The sequence below is a fragment of the Schistocerca gregaria genome, chromosome 3, assembly GCF_023897955.1.
Source record: "Schistocerca gregaria isolate iqSchGreg1 chromosome 3, iqSchGreg1.2, whole genome shotgun sequence".
In the NCBI taxonomy this organism is placed as follows: Eukaryota; Metazoa; Arthropoda; class Insecta; order Orthoptera; family Acrididae; genus Schistocerca; species Schistocerca gregaria.
Genome location: NC_064922.1, coordinates 18,770,589 through 18,792,720, shown reverse-complemented (window position 1 = coordinate 18,792,720; position 22,132 = coordinate 18,770,589). Strand labels below are relative to the sequence as shown.

The following is a 22,132-nucleotide window of genomic DNA, read 5'->3' as shown; positions in this document are numbered from 1 at the left end:
CGCTCACGCAACGCTCACGCTAGTGACAGCCTTATTTATAGTTCGACGTCGCGCCAAAGTGAATGAGCACATTTTGCCTACGGCTTAGGCCGCTCTTCTAGTGTGGCTGCTCTGTGTCTGCAGGCAGCGAGGGGCTGCAAGCTTCCTGTGTTCGCACCTATATCACCTGTGCTTCCTTGTCAGAGACAGACTATCGCAAAACATACAACTCACTCCATGAATTGATTGCTACGGCATCTGTTATCAGCAGTCACAACCAGCAACACCAGTAGCAGCCGACTGCACGCAAAGAATGGGAACGTGCAGTGGGATTTACGTGAAATCGGCGCAATTGTGGATGCTAATCGTTCGCTTGTATCTGCCTACACACCTCTGCCGGTTGGGAATTATTCCACTTGCATGGCAAGGTGCGCATGTAGGTGTGTTAAAAATTCTGGAGGCGCTGGGTATCGATCCCAGTACCTCTCGCACGCTAAGCGAGCGCTGTACCATCTGGTATTACTTTGCACTGATCGTACTACGAAACGCTCCCTAAACTTGGCAATCACCCACGCAGATGACTTTTCCGGCTTTACACGACGCTCACGCAACGCTCACGCTAGTGACAGCCTTATTTATAGTTCGACGTCGCGCCAAAGTGAATGAGCACATTTTGCCTACGGCTTAGGCCGCTCTTCTAGTGTGGCTGCTCTGTGTCTGCAGGCAGCGAGGGGCTGCAAGCTTCCTGTGTTCGCACCTATATCACCTGTGCTTCCTTGTCAGAGACAGACTATCGCAAAACATACAACTCACTCCATGAATTGATTGCTACGGCATCTGTTATCAGCAGTCACAACCAGCAACACCAGTAGCAGCCGACTGCACGCAAAGAATGGGAACGTGCAGTGGGATTTACGTGAAATCGGCGCAATTGTGGATGCTAATCGTTCGCTTGTATCTGCCTACACACCTCTGCCGGTTGGGAATTATTCCACTTGCATGGCAAGGTGCGCATGTAGGTGTGTTAAAAATTCTGGAGGCGCTGGGTATCGATCCCAGTACCTCTCGCACGCTAAGCGAGCGCTGTACCATCTGAGCTACGCCCACCCCCCCGATAACTAGTAGTGCTACATACAGTCATATCAACGTCACAGACCCTTGCACTCCCATTATTCCGCAGACAAACACTACTCTCTATGTATCAGTGAGGGTGTCTTTCAGGTTTCGTGCATTCTGTATCGAATCGTAGTTGGCCACAATGAAAGTGGCACGCATAACGTCGAAAATAGAGTTCAGACACCGCTCTGAGTAAGACGAACGTGTTGTCCACCTCTAGACTTCAATGACGTTAAGCCGTGATACCTAAGACAGATCTGCACTCGATGACACCACGATAACAGCCGGTCCCCACACTTACACCTTGCTCTCCTTATGACAGTATACATCATATCAGTCTGTGACGCTGGTTTTGCAACTTCTTGCGTGCGTTTATGTTCGCCGCGACCAACACTTACCATGCACTGACCTCAAAACATGGAGGAGCCGGGGTTTGAACCCGAGACCGTTTACACGCTAAGCGAACGATCTGCCAACTGAGCTACATCTACACACACGACCAAGCCTGGCTATTCTCCAGTCTTTGCGAGTCTGATGTGCACGGACACGATGGTTGGTTGGTTTGTAGCGGCGAAGGTACCAGAATACAAAGGCGCGGACACGTTCATATACACAAGAGTTCCAAGTAGTTTCGATGCTCTGGTATTACGAATGCAAATTCCGTCTGTTTTGAACGTCTTAAATTGAAAGGGCGGTCACAAATTGGTCCATTTCACTCCTTGTCCACAATCACACAGCACCTGAGGTAACAAGCACATCTCGAGCCCCATTGTGCTCTCCATTGTTCATGCCAACTCAGTGCCACGCTCTTTGCTACTATGTCAAATTCTTGTCGTCCATCTGCAAAACACTGGGACACAACAAGTTTCCGCGTCCCCTTTGCACTGATCGTACTACGAAACGCTCCCCAAACTTGGCAATCACCCATGCAGATGACTTTTCCGACTTTACACGACGCTCACGCTAGTGACAGCCTTATTTATAGTTCGACATCGCGCCAAAGTGAATGAGCACATTTCGCCTACGGCTTAGGCCGCTCTTCTAGTGTGGCTGCTCTGTGTCTGCAGGCAGCGAGGGGCTGCAAGCTTCCTGTGTTCGCACCTATATCACCTGTGCTTCCTTGTCAGAGACAGCCTATCGCAAAACATACAACTCACTCCATGAATTGATTGCTACGGCATCTGTTATCAGCAGTCACAACCAGCAACACCAGTAGCAGCCGACTGCACGCAAAGAATGGGAACGTGCAGTGGGATTTACGTGAAATCGGCGCAATTGTGGATGCTAATCGTTCGCTTGTATCTGCCTACACACCTCTGCCGGTTGGGAATTAGTCCACTTGCATGGCAAGGTGCGCATATAGGTGTGTTAAAAGTTCTGGAGGCGCTGGGTATCGATCCCAGTACCTCTCGCACGCTAAGCGAACGCTCTACCATCTGAGCTACGCCCCCCCCCCCCCCCCCCCGATAACTAGTAGTGCTACATAAAGTCATATCAACGTCACAGACCCTTGCACTCCCATTATTCCGCAGACAAACACTACTCTCTATGTATCAGTGAGGGTGTCTTTCAGGTTTCGTGCATTCTGTATCGAATCGTAGTTGGCCACAATGAAAGTGGCACGCATAACGTCGGAAATAGAGTTCAGACACCGCTCTGAGTAAGACGAACGTGTTGTCCACCTCTAGACTTCAATGACGTTAAGCCGTGATACCTAAGACAGATCTGCACTCGATGACACCACGATAACAGCCGGTCCCCACACTTACACCTTGCTCTCCTTATGACAGTATACATCATATCAGTCTGTGACGCTGGTTTTGCACCTTCTTGCGTGCGTTTATGTTCGCCGCGACCAACACTTACCATGCACTGACCACAAAACATGGAGGAGCCGGGGCTTGAACCCGAGACCGTTCACACGCTAAGCGAACGATCTGCCAACTGAGCTACAGCTACACACACGACCAAGCCTGGCTATTCTCCATTCTTTGCGACTCTGATGTGCACTGACACGATGGTTGGTTTGTAGCGGCGAAGGTACCAGAATACAAAGGCGCGGACACGTTCATATACACAAGAGTTCCAAGTAGTTTCGATGCTCTGGTATTACGAATGCAAATTCCGTCTGTTTTGAACGTCTTAAATTGAAAGGGCGGTCACAAATTGGTCCATTTCACTCCTTGTCCACAATCACACAGCACCTGAGGTAACAAGCACATCTCGAGCCCCATTGTGCTCTCCATTGTTCATGCCAACTCAGTGCCTCGCTCTTTGCTACTGCGTAAAACTCTTGTCATCCAACTGCAAAACACTGGGACACAATAAGTTTCCGCGTCCCCTTTGCACTGATCGTACTACGAAACGCTCCCCAAACTTGGCAATCACCCATGCAGATGACTTTTCCGACTTTACACGACGCTCACGCAACGCTCACGCTAGTGACAGCCTTATTTATAGTTCGACGTCGCGCAAAAGCGAATGAGCACATTTCGCCTACGGCTTAGGCCGCTCTTCTAGTGTGGCTGCTCTGTGTCTGCAGGCAGCGAGGGGCTGCAAGCTTCCTGTGTTCGCACCTATATCACCTGTGCTTCCTTGTCAGAGACAGACTATCGCAAAACATACAACTCACTCCATGAATTGATTGCTACGGCATCTGTTATCAGCAGTCACAACCAGCAACACCAGTAGCAGCCGACTGCACGCAAAGAATGGGAACGTGCAGTGGGATTTACGTGAAATCGGCGCAATTGTGGATGCTAATCGTTCGCTTGTATCTGCCTACACACCTCTGCCGGTTGGGAATTATTCCACTTGCATGGCAAGGTGCGCATGTAGGTGTGTTAAAAATTCTGGAGGCGCTGGGTATCGATCCCAGTACCTCTCGCACGCTAAGCGAGCGCTGTACCATCTGAGCTACGCCCACCCCCCCCCCCCCCCCCGGATAACTAGTAGTTCTACATACAGTCATATCAACGTCACAGACCCTTGCACTCCCATTATTCCGCAGACAAACACTACTCTCTATGTATCAGTGAGGGTGTCTTTCAGGTTTCGTGCATTCTGTATCGAATCGTAGTTGGCCACAATGAAAGTGGCACGCATAACGTCGAAAATAGAGTTCAGACACCGCTCTGAGTAGGACGAACGTGTTGTCCACCTCTAGACTTCAATGACGTTAAGCCGTGATACCTAAGACAGATCTGCACTCGATGACACCACGATAACAGCCGGTCCCCACACTTACACCTAGCTCTCCTTATGACAGTATACATCATATCAGTCTGTGACGCTGGTTTTGCAACTTCTTGCGTGCGTTTATGTTCGCCGCGACCAACACTTACCATGCACTGACCACAAAACATGGAGGAGCCGGGGCTTGAACCCGAGACCGTTCACACGCTAAGCGAACGATCTGCCAACTGAGCTACAGCTACACACACGACCAAGCCTGGCTATTCTCCATTCTTTGCGACTCTGATGTGCACTGACACGATGGTTGGTTGGTTTGTAGCGGCGAAGGTACCAGAATACAAAGGCGCGGACACGTTCATATACACAAGAGTTCCAAGTAGTTTCGATGCTCTGGTATTACGAATGCAAATTCCGTCTGTTTTGAACGTCTTAAATTGAAAGGGCGGTCACAAATTGGTCCATTTCACTCCTTGTCCACAATCACACAGCACCTGAGGTAACAAGCACATCTCGAGCCCCATTGTGCTCTCCATTGTTCATGCCAACTCAGTGCCTCGCTCTTTGCTACTGCGTAAAACTCTTGTCGTCCAACTGCAAAACACTGGGACACAATAAGTTTCCGCGTCCCCTTAGCACTGATCGTACTACGAAACGCTCCCTAAACTTGGCAATCACCCATGCAGATGACTTTTCCGACTTTACACGACGCACACGCAACGCTCACGCTAGTGACAGCCTTATTTATAGTTCGACGTCGCGCCAAAGCGAATGAGCACATTTCGCCTACGGCTTAGGCCGCTCTTCTAGTGTGGCTGCTCTGTGTCTGCAGGCAGCGAGGGGCTGCAAGCTTCCTGTGTTCGCACCTATATCACCTGTGCTTCCTTGTCAGAGACAGACTATCGCAAAACATACAACTCACTCCATGAATTGATTGCTACGGCATCTGTTATCAGCAGTCACAACCAGCAACACCAGTAGCAGCCGACTGCACGCAAAGAATGGGAACGTGCAGTGGGATTTACGTGAAATCGGCGCAATTGTGGATGCTAATCGTTCGCTTGTATCTGCCTACACACCTCTGCCGGTTGGGAATTATTCCACTTGCATGGCAAGGTGCGCATGTAGGTGTGTTAAAAATTCTGGAGGCGCTGGGTATCGATCCCAGTACCTCTCACACGCTAAGCGAGCGCTCTACCATCTGAGCTACGCCCACCCCCCCGATAACTAGTAGTGCTACATACAGTCATATCAACGTCACAGACCCTTGCACTCCCATTATTCCGCAGACAAACACTACTCTCTATGTATCAGTGAGGGTGTCTTTCAGGTTTCGTGCATTCTGTATCGAATCGTAGTTGGCCACAATGAAAGTGGCACGCATAACGTCGAAAATTGAGTTCAGACACCGCTCTGAGTAAGACGAACGTGTTGTCCACCTCTAGACTTCAATGACGTTAAGCCGTGATACCTAAGACAGATCTGCACTCGATGACACCACGATAACAGCCGGTCCCCACACTTACACCTTGCTCTCCTTATGACAGTATACATCATATCAGTCTGTGGCGCTGGTTTTGCAACTTCTTGCGTGCGTTTATGTTCGCCGCGACCAACACTTACCATGCACTGACCACAAAACATGGAGGAGCCCGGGCTTGAACCCGAGACCGTTCACACGCTAAGCGAACGACCTGCCAACTGAGCTACAGCTACACACACGACCAAGCCTGGCTATTCTCCATTCTTTGCGACTCTGATGTGCACGGACACGACGGTTGGTTGGTTTGTAGCGGCGAAGGTACCAGAATACAAAGGCGCGGACACGTTCATATACACAAGAGTTCCAAGTAGTTTCGATGCTCTGGTATTACGAATGCAAATTCCGTCTGTTTTGAACGTCTTAAATTGAAAGGGCGGTCACAAATTGGTCCATTTCACTCCTTGTCCACAATCACACAGCACCTGAGGTAACAAGCACATCTCGAGCCCCATTGTGCTCTCCATTGTTCATGCCAACTCAGTGCCTCGCTCTTTGCTACTGCGTAAAACTCTTGTCATCCAACTGCAAAACACTGGGACACAATAAGTTTCCGCGTCCCCTTTGCACTGATCGTACTACGAAACGCTCCCCAAACTTGGCAATCACCCATGCAGATGACTTTTCCGACTTTACACGACGCTCACGCATCGCTCACGCTAGTGACAGACTTATTTATAGTTCGACGTCGTGCCAAAGCGAATGAGCACATTTTGCCTACGGCTTAGGCCGCTCTTCTAGTGTGGCTGCTCTGTGTCTGCAGGCAGCGAGGGGCTGCAAGCTTCCTGTGTTCGCACCTATATCACCTGTGCTTCCTTGTCAGAGACAGACTATCGCAAAACATACAACTCACTCCATGAATTGATTGCTACGGCATCTGTTATCAGCAGTCACAACCAGCAACACCAGTAGCAGCCGACTGCACGCAAAGAATGGGAACGTGCAGTGGGATTTACGTGAAATCGGCGCAATTGTGGATGCTAATCGTTCGCTTGTATCTGCCTACACACCTCTGCCGGTTGGGAATTATTCCACTTGCATGGCAAGGTGCGCATGTAGGTGTGTTAAAAATTCTGGAGGCGCTGGGTATCGATCCCAGTACCTCTCGCACGCTAAGCGAGCGCTGTACCATCTGAGCTACGCCCCCCCCCCCCCCCCCCGATAACTAGTAGTGCTACATACAGTCATATCAACGTCACAGACCCTTGCACTCCCATTATTCCGCAGACAAACACTACTCTCTATGTATCAGTGAGGGTGTCTTTCAGGTTTCGTGCATTCTGTATCGAATCGTAGTTGGCCACAATGAAAGTGGCACGCATAACGTCGAAAATAGAGTTCAGACACCGCTCTGAGTAGGACGAACGTGTTGTCCACCTCTAGACTTCAATGACGTTAAGCCGTGATACCTAAGACAGATCTGCACTCGATGACACCACGATAACAGCCGGTCCCCACACTTACACCTTGCTCTCCTTATGACAGTATACATCATATCAGTCTGTGACGCTGGTTTTGCAACTTCTTGCGTGCGTTTATGTTCGCCGCGACCAACACTTACCATGCACTGACCACAAAACATGGAGGAGCCGGGGCTTGAACCCGAGACCGTTCACACGCTAAGCGAAAGATCTGCCAACTGAGCTACAGCTACACACACGACCAAGCCTGGCTATTCTCCATTCTTTGCGACTCTGATGTGCACTGACACGATGGATGGTTGGTTTGTAGCGGCGAAGGTACCAGAATACAAAGGCGCGGACACGTTCATATACACAAGAGTTCCAAGTAGTTTCGATGCTCTGGTATTACGAATGCAAATTCCGTCTGTTTTGAACGTCTTAAATTGAAAGGGCGGTCACAAATTGGTCCATTTCACTCCTTGTCCACAATCACACAGCACCTGAGGTAACAAGCACATCTCGAGCCCCATTGTGCTCTCCATTGTTCATGCCAACTCAGTGCCTCGCTCTTTGCTACTGCGTAAAACTCTTGTCGTCCAACTGCAAAACACTGGCACACAATAAGTTTCCGCGTCCCCTTAGCACTGATCGTACTACGAAACGCTCCCTAAACTTGGCAATCACCCATGCAGATGACTTTTCCGACTTTACACGACGCTCACGCTAGGGACAGCCTTATTTATAGTTCGACGTCGCGCCAAAGCGAATGAGCACATTTCGCCTACGGCTTAGGCCGCTCTTCTAGTGTGGCTGCTCTGTGTCTGCAGGCAGCGAGGGGCTGCAAGCTTCCTGTGTTCGCACCTATATCACCTGTGCTTCCTTGTCAGAGACAGACTATCGCAAAACATACAACTCACTCCATGAATTGATTGCTACGGCATCTGTTATCAGCAGTCACAACCAGCAACACCAATAGCAGCCGACTGCACGCAAAGAATGGGAACGTGCAGTGGGATTTACGTGAAATCGGCGCAATTGTGGATGCTAATCGTTCGCTTGTATCTGCCTACACACCTCTGCCGGTTGGGAATTATTCCACTTGCATGGCAAGGTGCGCATGTAGGTGTGTTAAAAATTCTGGAGGCGCTGGGTATCGATCCCAGTACCTCTCGCACGCTAAGCGAGCGCTGTACCATCTGAGCTACGCCCACACCCCCCCGATAACTAGTAGTGCTACATACAGTCATATCAACGTCACAGACCCTTGCACTCCCATTATTCCGCAGACAAACACTACTCTCTATGTATCAGTGAGGGTGTCTTTCAGGTTTCGTGCATTCTGTATCGAATCGTAGTTGGCCACAATGAAAGTGGCACGCATAACGTCGAAAATAGAGTTCAGACACCGCTCTGAGTAGGACGAACGTGTTGTCCACCTCTAGACTTCAATGACGTTAAGCCGTGATACCTAAGACAGATCTGCACTCGATGACACCACGATAACAGCCGGTCCCCACACTTACACCTTGCTCTCCTTATGACAGTATACATCATATCAGTCTGTGACGCTGGTTTTGCACCTTCTTGCGTGCGTTTATGTTCGCCGCGACCAACACTTACCATGCACTGACCACAAAACATGGAGGAGCCGGGGCTTGAACCCGAGACCGTTCACACGCTAAGCGAACGATCTGCCAACTGAGCTACAGCTACACACACGACCAAGCCTGGCTATTCTCCATTCTTTGCGACTCTGATGTGCACTGACACGATGGATGGTTGGTTTGTAGCGGCGAAGGTACCAGAATACAAAGGCGCGGACACGTTCATATACACAAGAGTTCCAAGTAGTTTCGATGCTCTGGTATTACGAATGCAAATTCCGTCTGTTTTGAACGTCTTAAATTGAAAGGGCGGTCACAAATTGGTCCATTTCACTCCTTGTCCACAATCACACAGCACCTGAGGTAACAAGCACATCTCGAGCCCCATTGTGCTCTCCATTGTTCATGCCAACTAAGTGCCTCGCTCTTTGCTATTGCGTAAAACTCTTGTCGTCCAACTGCACAACACTGGGACACAATAAGTTTCCGCGTCCCCTTAGCACTGATCGTACTACGAAACGCTCCCCAAACTTGGCAATCACCCATGCAGATGACTTTTCCGACATTACACGACGCTCACGCAACGCTCACGCTAGTGACAGCCTTATTTATAGTTCGACGTCGCGCCAAAGCGAATGAGCACATATCGCCTACGGCTTAGGCCGCTCTTCTAGTGTGGCTGCTCTGTGTCTGCAGGCAGCGAGGGGCTGCAAGCTTCCTGTGTTCGCACCTATATCACCTGTGCTTCCTTGTCAGAGACAGACTATCGCAAAACATACAACTCACTCCATGAATTGATTGCTACGGCATCTGTTATCAGCAGTCACAACCAGCAACACCAATAGCAGCCGACTGCACGCAAAGAATGGGAACGTGCAGTGGGATTTACGTGAAATCGGCGCAATTGTGGATGCTAATCGTTCGCTTGTATCTGCCTACACACCTCTGCCGGTTGGGAATTATTCCACTTGCATGGCAAGGTGCGCATGTAGGTGTGTTAAAAATTCTGGAGGCGCTGGGTATCGATCCCAGTACCTCTCGCACGCTAAGCGAGCGCTGTACCATCTGAGCTACGCCCACACCCCCCCGATAACTAGTAGTGCTACATACAGTCATATCAACGTCACAGACCCTTGCACTCCCATTATTCCGCAGACAAACACTACTCTCTATGTATCAGTGAGGGTGTCTTTCAGGTTTCGTGCATTCTGTATCGAATCGTAGTTGGCCACAATGAAAGTGGCACGCATAACGTCGAAAATAGAGTTCAGACACCGCTCTGAGTGGGACGAACGTGTTGTCCACCTCTAGACTTCAATGACGTTAAGCCGTGATACCTAAGACAGATCTGCACTCGATGACACCACGATAACAGCCGGTCCCCACACTTACACCTTGCTCTCCTTATGACAGTATACATCATATCAGTCTGTGACGCTGGTTTTGCAACTTCTTGCGTGCGTTTATGTTCGCCGCGACCAACACTTACCATGCACTGACCACAAAACATGGAGGAGCCGGGGCTTGAACCCGAGACCGTTCACACGCTAAGCGAACGATCTGCCAACTGAGCTACAGCTACACACACGACCAAGCCTGGCTATTCTCCATTCTTTGCGACTCTGATGTGCACGGACACGATGGTTGGTTGGTTTGTAGCGGCGAAGGTACCAGAATACAAAGGCGCGGACACGTTCATATACACAAGAGTTCCAAGTAGTTTCGATGCTCTGGTATTACGAATGCAAATTCCGTCTGTTTTGAACGTCTTAAATTGAAAGGGCGGTCACAAATTGGTCCATTTCACTCCTTGTCCACAATCACACAGCACCTGAGGTAACAAGCACATCTCGAGCCCCATTGTGCTCTCCATTGTTCATGCCAACTCAGTGCCTCGCTCTTTGCTACTGCGTAAAACTCTTGTCGTCCAACTGCAAAACACTGGGACACAATAAGTTTCCGCGTCCCCTTAGCACTGATCGTACTACGAAACGCTCCCTAAACTTGGCAATCACCCATGCAGATGACTTTTCCGACTTTACACGACGCTCACGCAACGCTCACGCTAGTGACAGCCTTATTTATAGTTCGACGTCGCGCCAAAGCGAATGAGCACATTTCGCCTACGGCTTAGGCCGCTCTTCTAGTGTGGCTGCTCTGTGTCTGCAGGCAGCGAGGGGCTGCAAGCTTCCTGTGTTCGCACCTATATCACCTGTGCTTCCTTGTCAGAGACAGACTATCGCAAAACATACAACTCACTCCATGAATTGATTGCTACGGCATCTGTTATCAGCAGTCACAACCAGCAACACCAGTAGCAGCCGACTGCACGCAAAGAATGGGAACGTGCAGTGGGATTTACGTGAAATCGGCGCAATTGTGGATGCTAATCGTTCGCTTGTATCTGCCTACACACCTCTGCCGGTTGGGAATTATTCCACTTGCATGGCAAGGTGCGCATGTAGGTGTGTTAAAAATTGCGGAGGCGCTGGGTATCGATCCCAGTACCTCTCACACGCTAAGCGAGCGCTCTACCATCTGAGCTACGCCCACCCCCCCGATAACTAGTAGTGCTACATACAGTCATATCAACGTCACAGACCCTTGCACTCCCATTATTCCGCAGACAAACACTACTCTCTATGTATCAGTGAGGGTGTCTTTCAGGTTTCGTGCATTCTGTATCGAATCGTAGTTGGCCACAATGAAAGTGGCACGCATAACGTCGAAAATAGAGTTCAGACACCGCTCTGAGTAAGACGAACGTGTTGTCCACCTCTAGACTTCAATGACGTTAAGCCGTGATACCTAAGACAGATCTGCACTCGATGACACCACGATAACAGCCGGTCCCCACACTTACACCTTGCTCTCCTTATGACAGTATACATCATATCAGTCTGTGACGCTGGTTTTGCAACTTCTTGCGTGCGTTTATGTTCGCCGCGACCAACACTTACCATGCACTGACCACAAAACATGGAGGAGCCGGGGCTTGAACCCGAGACCGTTCACACGCTAAGCGAACGATCTGCCAACTGAGCTACAGCTACACACACGACCAAGCCTGGCTATTCTCCATTCTTTGCGACTCTGATGTGCACGGACACGATGGTTGGTTGGTTTGTAGCGGCGAAGGTACCAGAATACAAAGGCGCGGACACGTTCATATACACAAGAGTTCCAAGTAGTTTCGATGCTCTGGTATTACGAATGCAAATTCCGTCTGTTTTGAACGTCTTAAATTGAAAGGGCGGTCACAAATTGGTCCATTTCACTCCTTGTCCACAATCACACAGCACCTGAGGTAACAAGCACATCTCGAGCCCCATTGTGCTCTCCATTGTTCATGCCAACTCAGTGCCTCGCTCTTTGCTACTGCGTAAAACTCTTGTCATCCAACTGCAAAACACTGGGACACAATAAGTTTCCGCGTCCCCTTTGCACTGATCGTACTACGAAACGCTCCCCAAACTTGGCAATCACCCATGCAGATGACTTTTCCGACTTTACACGACGCTCACGCATCGCTCACGCTAGTGACAGACTTATTTATAGTTCGACGTCGTGCCAAAGCGAATGAGCACATTTCGCCTACGGCTTAGGCCGCTCTTCTAGTGTGGCTGCTCTGTGTCTGCAGGCAGCGAGGGGCTGCAAGCTTCCTGTGTTCGCACCTATATCACCTGTGCTTCCTTGTCAGAGACAGACTATCGCAAAACATACAACTCACTCCATGAATTGATTGCTACGGCATCTGTTATCAGCAGTCACAACCAGCAACACCAGTAGCAGCCGACTGCACGCAAAGAATGGGAACGTGCAGTGGGATTTACGTGAAATCGGCGCAATTGTGGATGCTAATCGTTCGCTTGTATCTGCCTACACACCTCTGCCGGTTGGGAATTATTCCACTTGCATGGCAAGGTGCGCATGTAGGTGTGTTAAAAATTCTGGAGGCGCTGGGTATCGATCCCAGTACCTCTCGCACGCTAAGCGAGCGCTGTACCATCTGAGCTACGCCCCCCCCCCCCCCCCCGATAACTAGTAGTGCTACATACAGTCATATCAACGTCACAGACCCTTGCACTCCCATTATTCCGCAGACAAACACTACTCTCTATGTATCAGTGAGGGTGTCTTTCAGGTTTCGTGCATTCTGTATCGAATCGTAGTTGGCCACAATGAAAGTGGCACGCATAACGTCGAAAATAGAGTTCAGACACCGCTCTGAGTAGGACGAACGTGTTGTCCACCTCTAGACTTCAATGACGTTAAGCCGTGATACCTAAGACAGATCTGCACTCGATGACACCACGATAACAGCCGGTCCCCACACTTACACCTTGCTCTCCTTATGACAGTATACATCATATCAGTCTGTGACGCTGGTTTTGCAACTTCTTGCGTGCGTTTATGTTCGCCGCGACCAACACTTACCATGCACTGACCACAAAACATGGAGGAGCCGGGGCTTGAACCCGAGACCGTTCACACGCTAAGCGAAAGATCTGCCAACTGAGCTACAGCTACACACACGACCAAGCCTGGCTATTCTCCATTCTTTGCGACTCTGATGTGCACTGACACGATGGATGGTTGGTTTGTAGCGGCGAAGGTACCAGAATACAAAGGCGCGGACACGTTCATATACACAAGAGTTCCAAGTAGTTTCGATGCTCTGGTATTACGAATGCAAATTCCGTCTGTTTTGAACGTCTTAAATTGAAAGGGCGGTCACAAATTGGTCCATTTCACTCCTTGTCCACAATCACACAGCACCTGAGGTAACAAGCACATCTCGAGCCCCATTGTGCTCTCCATTGTTCATGCCAACTCAGTGCCTCGCTCTTTGCTACTGCGTAAAACTCTTGTCGTCCAACTGCAAAACACTGGCACACAATAAGTTTCCGCGTCCCCTTAGCACTGATCGTACTACGAAACGCTCCCTAAACTTGGCAATCACCCATGCAGATGACTTTTCCGACTTTACACGACGCTCACGCAACGCTCACGCTAGGGACAGCCTTATTTATAGTTCGACGTCGCGCCAAAGCGAATGAGCACATTTCGCCTACGGCTTAGGCCGCTCTTCTAGTGTGGCTGCTCTGTGTCTGCAGGCAGCGAGGGGCTGCAAGCTTCCTGTGTTCGCACCTATATCACCTGTGCTTCCTTGTCAGAGACAGACTATCGCAAAACATACAACTCACTCCATGAATTGATTGCTACGGCATCTGTTATCAGCAGTCACAACCAGCAACACCAATAGCAGCCGACTGCACGCAAAGAATGGGAACGTGCAGTGGGATTTACGTGAAATCGGCGCAATTGTGGATGCTAATCGTTCGCTTGTATCTGCCTACACACCTCTGCCGGTTGGGAATTATTCCACTTGCATGGCAAGGTGCGCATGTAGGTGTGTTAAAAATTCTGGAGGCGCTGGGTATCGATCCCAGTACCTCTCGCACGCTAAGCGAGCGCTCTACCATCTGAGCTACGCCCCCCCCCCCCCCCCCCGGATAACTAGTAGTGCTACATACAGTCATATCAACGTCACAGACCCTTGCACTCCCATTATTCCGCAGACAAACACTACTCTCTATGTATCAGTGAGGGTGTCTTTCAGGTTTCGTGCATTCTGTATCGAATCGTAGTTGGCCACAATGAAAGTGGCACGCATAACGTCGAAAATAGAGTTCAGACACCGCTCTGAGTAGGACGAACGTGTTGTCCACCTCTAGACTTCAATGACGTTAAGCCGTGATACCTAAGACAGATCTGCACTCGATGACACCACGATAACAGCCGGTCCCCACACTTACACCTTGCTCTCCTTATGACAGTATACATCATATCAGTCTGTGACGCTGGTTTTGCACCTTCTTGCGTGCGTTTATGTTCGCCGCGACCAACACTTACCATGCACTGACCACAAAACATGGAGGAGCCGGGGCTTGAACCCGAGACCGTTCACACGCTAAGCGAACGATCTGCCAACTGAGCTACAGCTACACACACGACCAAGCCTGGCTATTCTCCATTCTTTGCGACTCTGATGTGCACTGACACGATGGATGGTTGGTTTGTAGCGGCGAAGGTACCAGAATACAAAGGCGCGGACACGTTCATATACACAAGAGTTCCAAGTAGTTTCGATGCTCTGGTATTACGAATGCAAATTCCGTCTGTTTTGAACGTCTTAAATTGAAAGGGCGGTCACAAATTGGTCCATTTCACTCCTTGTCCACAATCACACAGCACCTGAGGTAACAAGCACATCTCGAGCCCCATTGTGCTCTCCATTGTTCATGCCAACTAAGTGCCTCGCTCTTTGCTATTGCGTAAAACTCTTGTCGTCCAACTGCACAACACTGGGACACAATAAGTTTCCGCGTCCCCTTAGCACTGATCGTACTACGAAACGCTCCCCAAACTTGGCAATCACCCATGCAGATGACTTTTCCGACTTTACACGACGCTCACGCAACGCTCACGCTAGTGACAGCCTTATTTATAGTTCGACGTCGCGCCAAAGCGAATGAGCACATATCGCCTACGGCTTAGGCCGCTCTTCTAGTGTGGCTGCTCTGTGTCTGCAGGCAGCGAGGGGCTGCAAGCTTCCTGTGTTCGCACCTATATCACCTGTGCTTCCTTGTCAGAGACAGACTATCGCAAAACATACAACTCACTCCATGAATTGATTGCTACGGCATCTGTTATCAGCAGTCACAACCAGCAACACCAATAGCAGCCGACTGCACGCAAAGAATGGGAACGTGCAGTGGGATTTACGTGAAATCGGCGCAATTGTGGATGCTAATCGTTCGCTTGTATCTGCCTACACACCTCTGCCGGTTGGGAATTATTCCACTTGCATGGCAAGGTGCGCATGTAGGTGTGTTAAAAATTCTGGAGGCGCTGGGTATCGATCCCAGTACCTCTCGCACGCTAAGCGAGCGCTGTACCATCTGAGCTACGCCCACACCCCCCCGATAACTAGTAGTGCTACATACAGTCATATCAACGTCACAGACCCTTGCACTCCCATTATTCCGCAGACAAACACTACTCTCTATGTATCAGTGAGGGTGTCTTTCAGGTTTCGTGCATTCTGTATCGAATCGTAGTTGGCCACAATGAAAGTGGCACGCATAACGTCGAAAATAGAGTTCAGACACCGCTCTGAGTAGGACGAACGTGTTGTCCACCTCTAGACTTCAATGACGTTAAGCCGTGATACCTAAGACAGATCTGCACTCGATGACACCACGATAACAGCCGGTCCCCACACTTACACCTTGCTCTCCTTATGACAGTATACATCATATCAGTCTGTGACGCTGGTTTTGCACCTTCTTGCGTGCGTTTATGTTCGCCGCGACCAACACTTACCATGCACTGACCACAAAACATGGAGGAGCCGGGGCTTGAACCCGAGACCGTTCACACGCTAAGCGAACGATCTGCCAACTGAGCTACAGCTACACACACGACCAAGCCTGGCTATTCTCCATTCTTTGCGACTCTGATGTGCACTGACACGATGGATGGTTGGTTTGTAGCGGCGAAGGTACCAGAATACAAAGGCGCGGACACGTTCATATACACAAGAGTTCCAAGTAGTTTCGATGCTCTGGTATTACGAATGCAAATTCCGTCTGTTTTGAACGTCTTAAATTGAAAGGGCGGTCACAAATTGGTCCATTTCACTCCTTGTCCACAATCACACAGCACCTGAGGTAACAAGCACATCTCGAGCCCCATTGTGCTCTCCATTGTTCATGCCAACTAAGTGCCTCGCTCTTTGCTATTGCGTAAAACTCTTGTCGTCCAACTGCAAAACACTGGGACACAATAAGTTTCCGCGTCCCCTTAGCACTGATCGTACTACGAAACGCTCCCCAAACTTGGCAATCACCCATGCAGATGACTTTTCCGACTTTACACGACGCTCACGCAACGCTCACGCTAGTGACAGCCTTATTTATAGTTCGACGTCGCGCCAAAGCGAATGAGCACATTTCGCCTACAGCTTAGGCCGCTCTTCTAGTGTGGCTGCTCTGTGTCTGCAGGCAGCGAGGGGCTGCAAGCTTCCTGTGTTCGCACCTATATCACCTGTGCTTCCTTGTCAGAGACAGACTATCGCAAAACATACTACTCACTCCATGAATTGATTGCTACGGCATCTGTTATCAGCAGTCACAACCAGCAACACCAGTAGCAGCCGACTGCACGCAAAGAATGGGAACGTGCAGTGGGATTTACGTGAAATCGGCGCAATTGTGGATACTAATCGTTCGCTTGTATCTGCCTACACATCGCTGCCGGTTGGGAATTATTCCACTTGCATGGCAAGGTGCGCATGTAGGTGTGTTAAAAATTCTGGAGGCGCTGGGTATCGATCCCAGTACCTCTCGCACGCTAAGCGAGCGCTGTACCATCTGAGCTACGCCCACACCCCCCTGATAACTAGTAGTGCTACATACAGTCATATCAACGTCACAGACCCTTGCACTCCCATTATTCCGCAGACAAACACTACTCTCTATGTATCAGTGAGGGTGTCTTTCAGGTTTCGTGCATTCTGTATCGAATCGTAGTTGGCCACAATGAAAGTGGCACGCATAACGTCGAAAATAGAGTTCAGACACCGCTCTGAGTAAGACGAACGTGTTGTCCACCTCTAGACTTCAATGACGTTAAGCCGTGATACCTAAGACAGATCTGCACTCGATGACACCACGATAACAGCCGGTCCCCACACTTACACCTTGCTCTCCTTATGACAGTATACATCATATCAGTCTGTGACGCTGGTTTTGCAACTTCTTGCGTGCGTTTATGTTCGCCGCGACCAACACTTACCATGCACTGACCACAAAACATGGAGGAGCCGGGGCTTGAACCCGAGACCGTTCACACGCTAAGCGAACGATCTGCCAACTGAGCTACAGCTACACACACGACCAAGCCTGGCTATTCTCCATTCTTTGCGACTCTGATGTGCACGGACACGATGGTTGGTTGGTTTGTAGCGGCGAAGGTACCAGAATACAAAGGCGCGGACACGTTCATATACACAAGAGTTCCAAGTAGTTTCGATGCTCTGGTATTACGAATGCAAATTCCGTCTGTTTTGAACGTCTTAAATTGAAAGGGCGGTCACAAATTGGTCCATTTCACTCCTTGTCCACAATCACACAGCACCTGAGGTAACAAGCACATCTCGAGCCCCATTGTGCTCTCCATTGTTCATGCCAACTCAGTGCCTCGCTCTTTGCTACTGCGTAAAACTCTTGTCATCCAACTGCAAAACACTGGGACACAATAAGTTTCCGCGTCCCCTTTGCACTGATCGTACTACGAAACGCTCCCCAAAATTGGCAATCACCCATGCAGATGACTTTTCCGACTTTACACGACGCTCAAGCATCGCTCACGCTAGTGACAGACTTATTTATAGTTCGACGTCGTGCCAAAGCGAATGAGCACATTTCGCCTACGGCTTAGGCCGCTCTTCTAGTGTGGCTGCTCTGTGTCTTCAGGCAGCGAGGGGCTGCAAGCTTCCTGTGTTCGCACCTATATCACCTGTGCTTCCTTGTCAGAGACAGACTATCGCAAAACATACAACTCACTCCATGAATTGATTGCTACGGCATCTGTTATCAGCAGTCACAACCAGCAACACCAGTAGCAGCCGACTGCACGCAAAGAATGGGAACGTGCAGTGGGATTTACGTGAAATCGGCGCAATTGTGGATGCTAATCGTTCGCTTGTATCTGCCTACACACCTCTGCCGGTTGGGAATTATTCCACTTGCATGGCAAGGTGCGCATGTAGGTGTGTTAAAAATTCTGGAGGCGCTGGGTATCGATCCCAGTACCTCTCGCACGCTAAGCGAGCGCTGTACTATCTGAGCTACGCCCCCCCCCCCTCCCGGTAACTAGTAGTGCTACATACAGTCATATCAACGTCACAGACCCTTGCACTCCCATTATTCCGCAGACAAACACTACTCTCTATGTATCAGTGAGGGTGTCTTTCAGGTTTCGTGCATTCTGTATCGAATCGTAGTTGGCCACAATGAAAGTGGCACGCATAACGTCGAAAATAGAGTTCAGACACCGCTCTGAGTAGGACGAACGTGTTGTCCACCTCTAGACTTCAATGACGTTAAGCCGTGATACCTAAGACAGATCTGCACTCGATGACACCACGATAACAGCCGGTCCCCACACTTACACCTTGCTCTCCTTATGACAGTATACATCATATCAGTCTGTGACGCTGGTTTTGCAACTTCTTGCGTGCGTTTATGTTCGCCGCGACCAACACTTACCATGCACTGACCACAAAACATGGAGGAGCCGGGGCTTGAACCCGAGACCGTTCACACGCTAAGCGAACGATCTGCCAACTGAGCTACAGCTACACACACGACCAAGCCTGGCTATTCTCCATTCTTTGCGACTCTGATGTGCACTGACACGATGGATGGTTGGTTTGTAGCGGCGAAGGTACCAGAATACAAAGGCGCGGACACGTTCATATACACAAGAGTTCCAAGTAGTTTCGATGCTCTGGTATTACGAATGCAAATTCCGTCTGTTTTGAACGTCTTAAATTGAAAGGGCGGTCACAAATTGGTCCATTTCACTCCTTGTCCACAATCACACAGCACCTGAGGTAACAAGCACATCTCGAGCCCCATTGTGCTCTCCATTGTTCATGCCAACTCAGTGCCTCGCTCTTTGCTACTGCGTAAAACTCTTGTCGTCCAACTGCAAAACACTGGGACACAATAAGTTTCCGCGTCCCCTTTGCACTGATCGTACTACGAAACGCTCCCTAAACTTGGCAATCACCCATGCAGATGACTTTTCCGACTTTACACGACGCTCACGCAACGCTCACGCTAGTGACAGCCTTATTTATAGTTCGACGTCGCGCCAAAGCGAATGAGCACATTTCGCCTACGGCTTAGGCCGCTCTTCTAGTGTGGCTGCTCTGTGTCTGCAGGCAGCGAGGGGCTGCAAGCTTCCTGTGTTCGCACCTATATCACCTGTGCTTCCTTGTCAGAGACAGACTATCGCAAAACATACAACTCACTCCATGAATTGATTGCTACGGCATCTGTTATCAGCAGTCACAACCAGCAACACCAGTAGCAGCCGACTGCACGCAAAGAATGGGAACGTGCAGTGGGATTTACGTGAAATCGGCGCAATTGTGGATGCTAATCGTTCGCTTGTATCTGCCTACACACCTCTGCCGGTTGGGAATTATTCCACTTGCATGGCAAGGTGCGCATGTAGGTGTGTTAAAAATTCTGGAGGCGCTGGGTATCGATCCCAGTACCTCTCGCACGCTAAGCGAGCGCTGTACCATCTGAGCTACGCCCACCCCCCCCGATAACTAGTAGTGCTACATACAGTCATATCAACGTCACAGACCCTTGCACTCCCATTATTCCGCAGACAAACACTACTCTCTATGTATCAGTGAGGGTGTCTTTCAGGTTTCGTGCATTCTGTATCGAATCGTAGTTGGCCACAATGAAAGTGGCACGCATAACGTCGAAAATAGAGTTCAGACACCGCTCTGAGTAAGACGAACGTGTTGTCCACCTCTAGACTTCAATGACGTTAAGCCGTGATACCTAAGACAGATCTGCACTCGATGACACCACGATAACAGCCGGTCCCCACACTTACATCTTGCTCTCCTTATGACAGTATACATCATATCAGTCTGTGACGCTGGTTTTGCAACTTCTTGCGTGCGTTTATGTTCGCCGCGACCAACACTTACCATGCACTGACCTCAAAACATGGAGGAGCCGGGGATTGAACCCGAGACCGTTCACACGCTAAGCGAACGATCTGCCAACTGAGCTACAGCTACACACACGACCAAGCCTGGCTATTCTCCAGTCTTTGCGACTCTGATGTGCACGGACACGATGGTTGGTTGGTTTGTAGCGGCGAAGGTACCAGAATACAAAGGCGCGGACACGTTCATATACACAAGAGTTCCAAGTAGTTTCGATGCTCTGGTATTACGAATGCAAATTCCGTCTGTTTTGAACGTCTTAAATTGAAAGGGCGGTCACAAATTGGTCCATTTCACTCCTTGTCCACAATCACACAGCACCTGAGGTAACAAGCACATCTCGAGCCCCATTGTGCTCTCCATTGTTCATGCCAACTCAGTGCCTCGCTCTTTGCTACTGCGTAAAACTCTTGTCGTCCAACTGCAAAACACTGGGACACAATAAGTTTCCGCGTCCCCTTAGCACTGATCGTACTACGAAACGCTCCCCAAACTTGGCAATCACCCATGCAAATGACTTTTCCGACTTTACACGACGCTCACGCTAGTGACAGCCTTATTTATAGTTCGACGTCGCGCCAAAGCGAATGAGCACATTTCGCCTACGGCTTAGGCCGCTCTTCTAGTGTGGCTGCTCTGTGTCTGCAGGCAGCGAGGGGCTGCAAGCTTCCTGTGTTCGCACCTATATCACCTGTGCTTCCTTGTCAGAGACAGACTATCGCAAAACATACAACTCACTCCATGAATTGATTGCTACGGCATCTGTTATCAGCAGTCACAACCAGCAACACCAGTAGCAGCCGACTGCACGCAAAGAATGGGAACGTGCAGTGGGATTTACGTGAAATCGGCGCAATTGTGGATGCTAATCGTTCGCTTGTATCTGCCTACACACCTCTGCCGGTTGGGAATTATTCCACTTGCATGGCAAGGTGCGCATGTAGGTGTGTTAAAAATTCTGGAGGCGCTGGGTATCGATCCCAGTACCTCTCGCACGCTAAGCGAGCGCTGTACCATCTGAGCTACGCCCCCCCCGGTAACTAGTAGTGCTACATACAGTCATATCAACGTCACAGACCCTTGCACTCCCATTATTCCGCAGACAAACACTACTCTCTATGTATCAGTGAGGGTATCTTTCAGGTTTCGTGCATTCTGTATCGAATCGTAGTTGGCCACAATGAAAGTGGCACGCATAACGTCGAAAATAGAGTTCAGACACCGCTCTGAGTAAGACGAACGTGTTGTCCACCTCTAGACTTCAATGACGTTAAGCCGTGATACCTAAGACAGATCTGCACTCGATGACACCACGATAACAGCCGGTCCCCACACTTACACCTTGCTCTCCTTATGACAGTATACATCATATCAGTCTGTGACGCTGGTTTTGCAACTTCTTGCGTGCGTTTATGTTCGCCGCGACCAACACTTACCATGCACTGACCACAAAACATGGAGGAGCCGG

The 22,132-nt window shown here is 49.8% G+C and overlaps 5 non-coding genes across 5 annotated transcripts; all 5 read right to left on the bottom strand.

Annotated features, from left to right (window-relative positions):
* Window positions 1-2,473: 2,473 nt before the first annotated feature.
* Window positions 2,474-2,546, bottom strand: Trnaa-agc (transfer RNA alanine (anticodon AGC)). The gene has a single exon. It is a non-coding gene; the product is annotated as a tRNA-Ala (tRNA).
* Window positions 2,547-6,901: 4,355 nt separating this feature from the next.
* On the bottom strand, window positions 6,902-6,974 carry Trnaa-agc (transfer RNA alanine (anticodon AGC)). Its single transcript has one exon. It is a non-coding gene; the product is annotated as a tRNA-Ala (tRNA).
* A 5,811-nt stretch (window positions 6,975-12,785) lies between these two features.
* Trnaa-agc (transfer RNA alanine (anticodon AGC)) lies at window positions 12,786-12,858 on the bottom strand. The gene has a single exon. It is a non-coding gene; the product is annotated as a tRNA-Ala (tRNA).
* A 1,404-nt stretch (window positions 12,859-14,262) lies between these two features.
* On the bottom strand, window positions 14,263-14,335 carry Trnaa-agc (transfer RNA alanine (anticodon AGC)). The gene has a single exon. It is a non-coding gene; the product is annotated as a tRNA-Ala (tRNA).
* Window positions 14,336-21,623: 7,288 nt separating this feature from the next.
* On the bottom strand, window positions 21,624-21,696 carry Trnaa-agc (transfer RNA alanine (anticodon AGC)). The gene has a single exon. It is a non-coding gene; the product is annotated as a tRNA-Ala (tRNA).
* Between the last annotated feature and the right edge of the window lie 436 nt (window positions 21,697-22,132).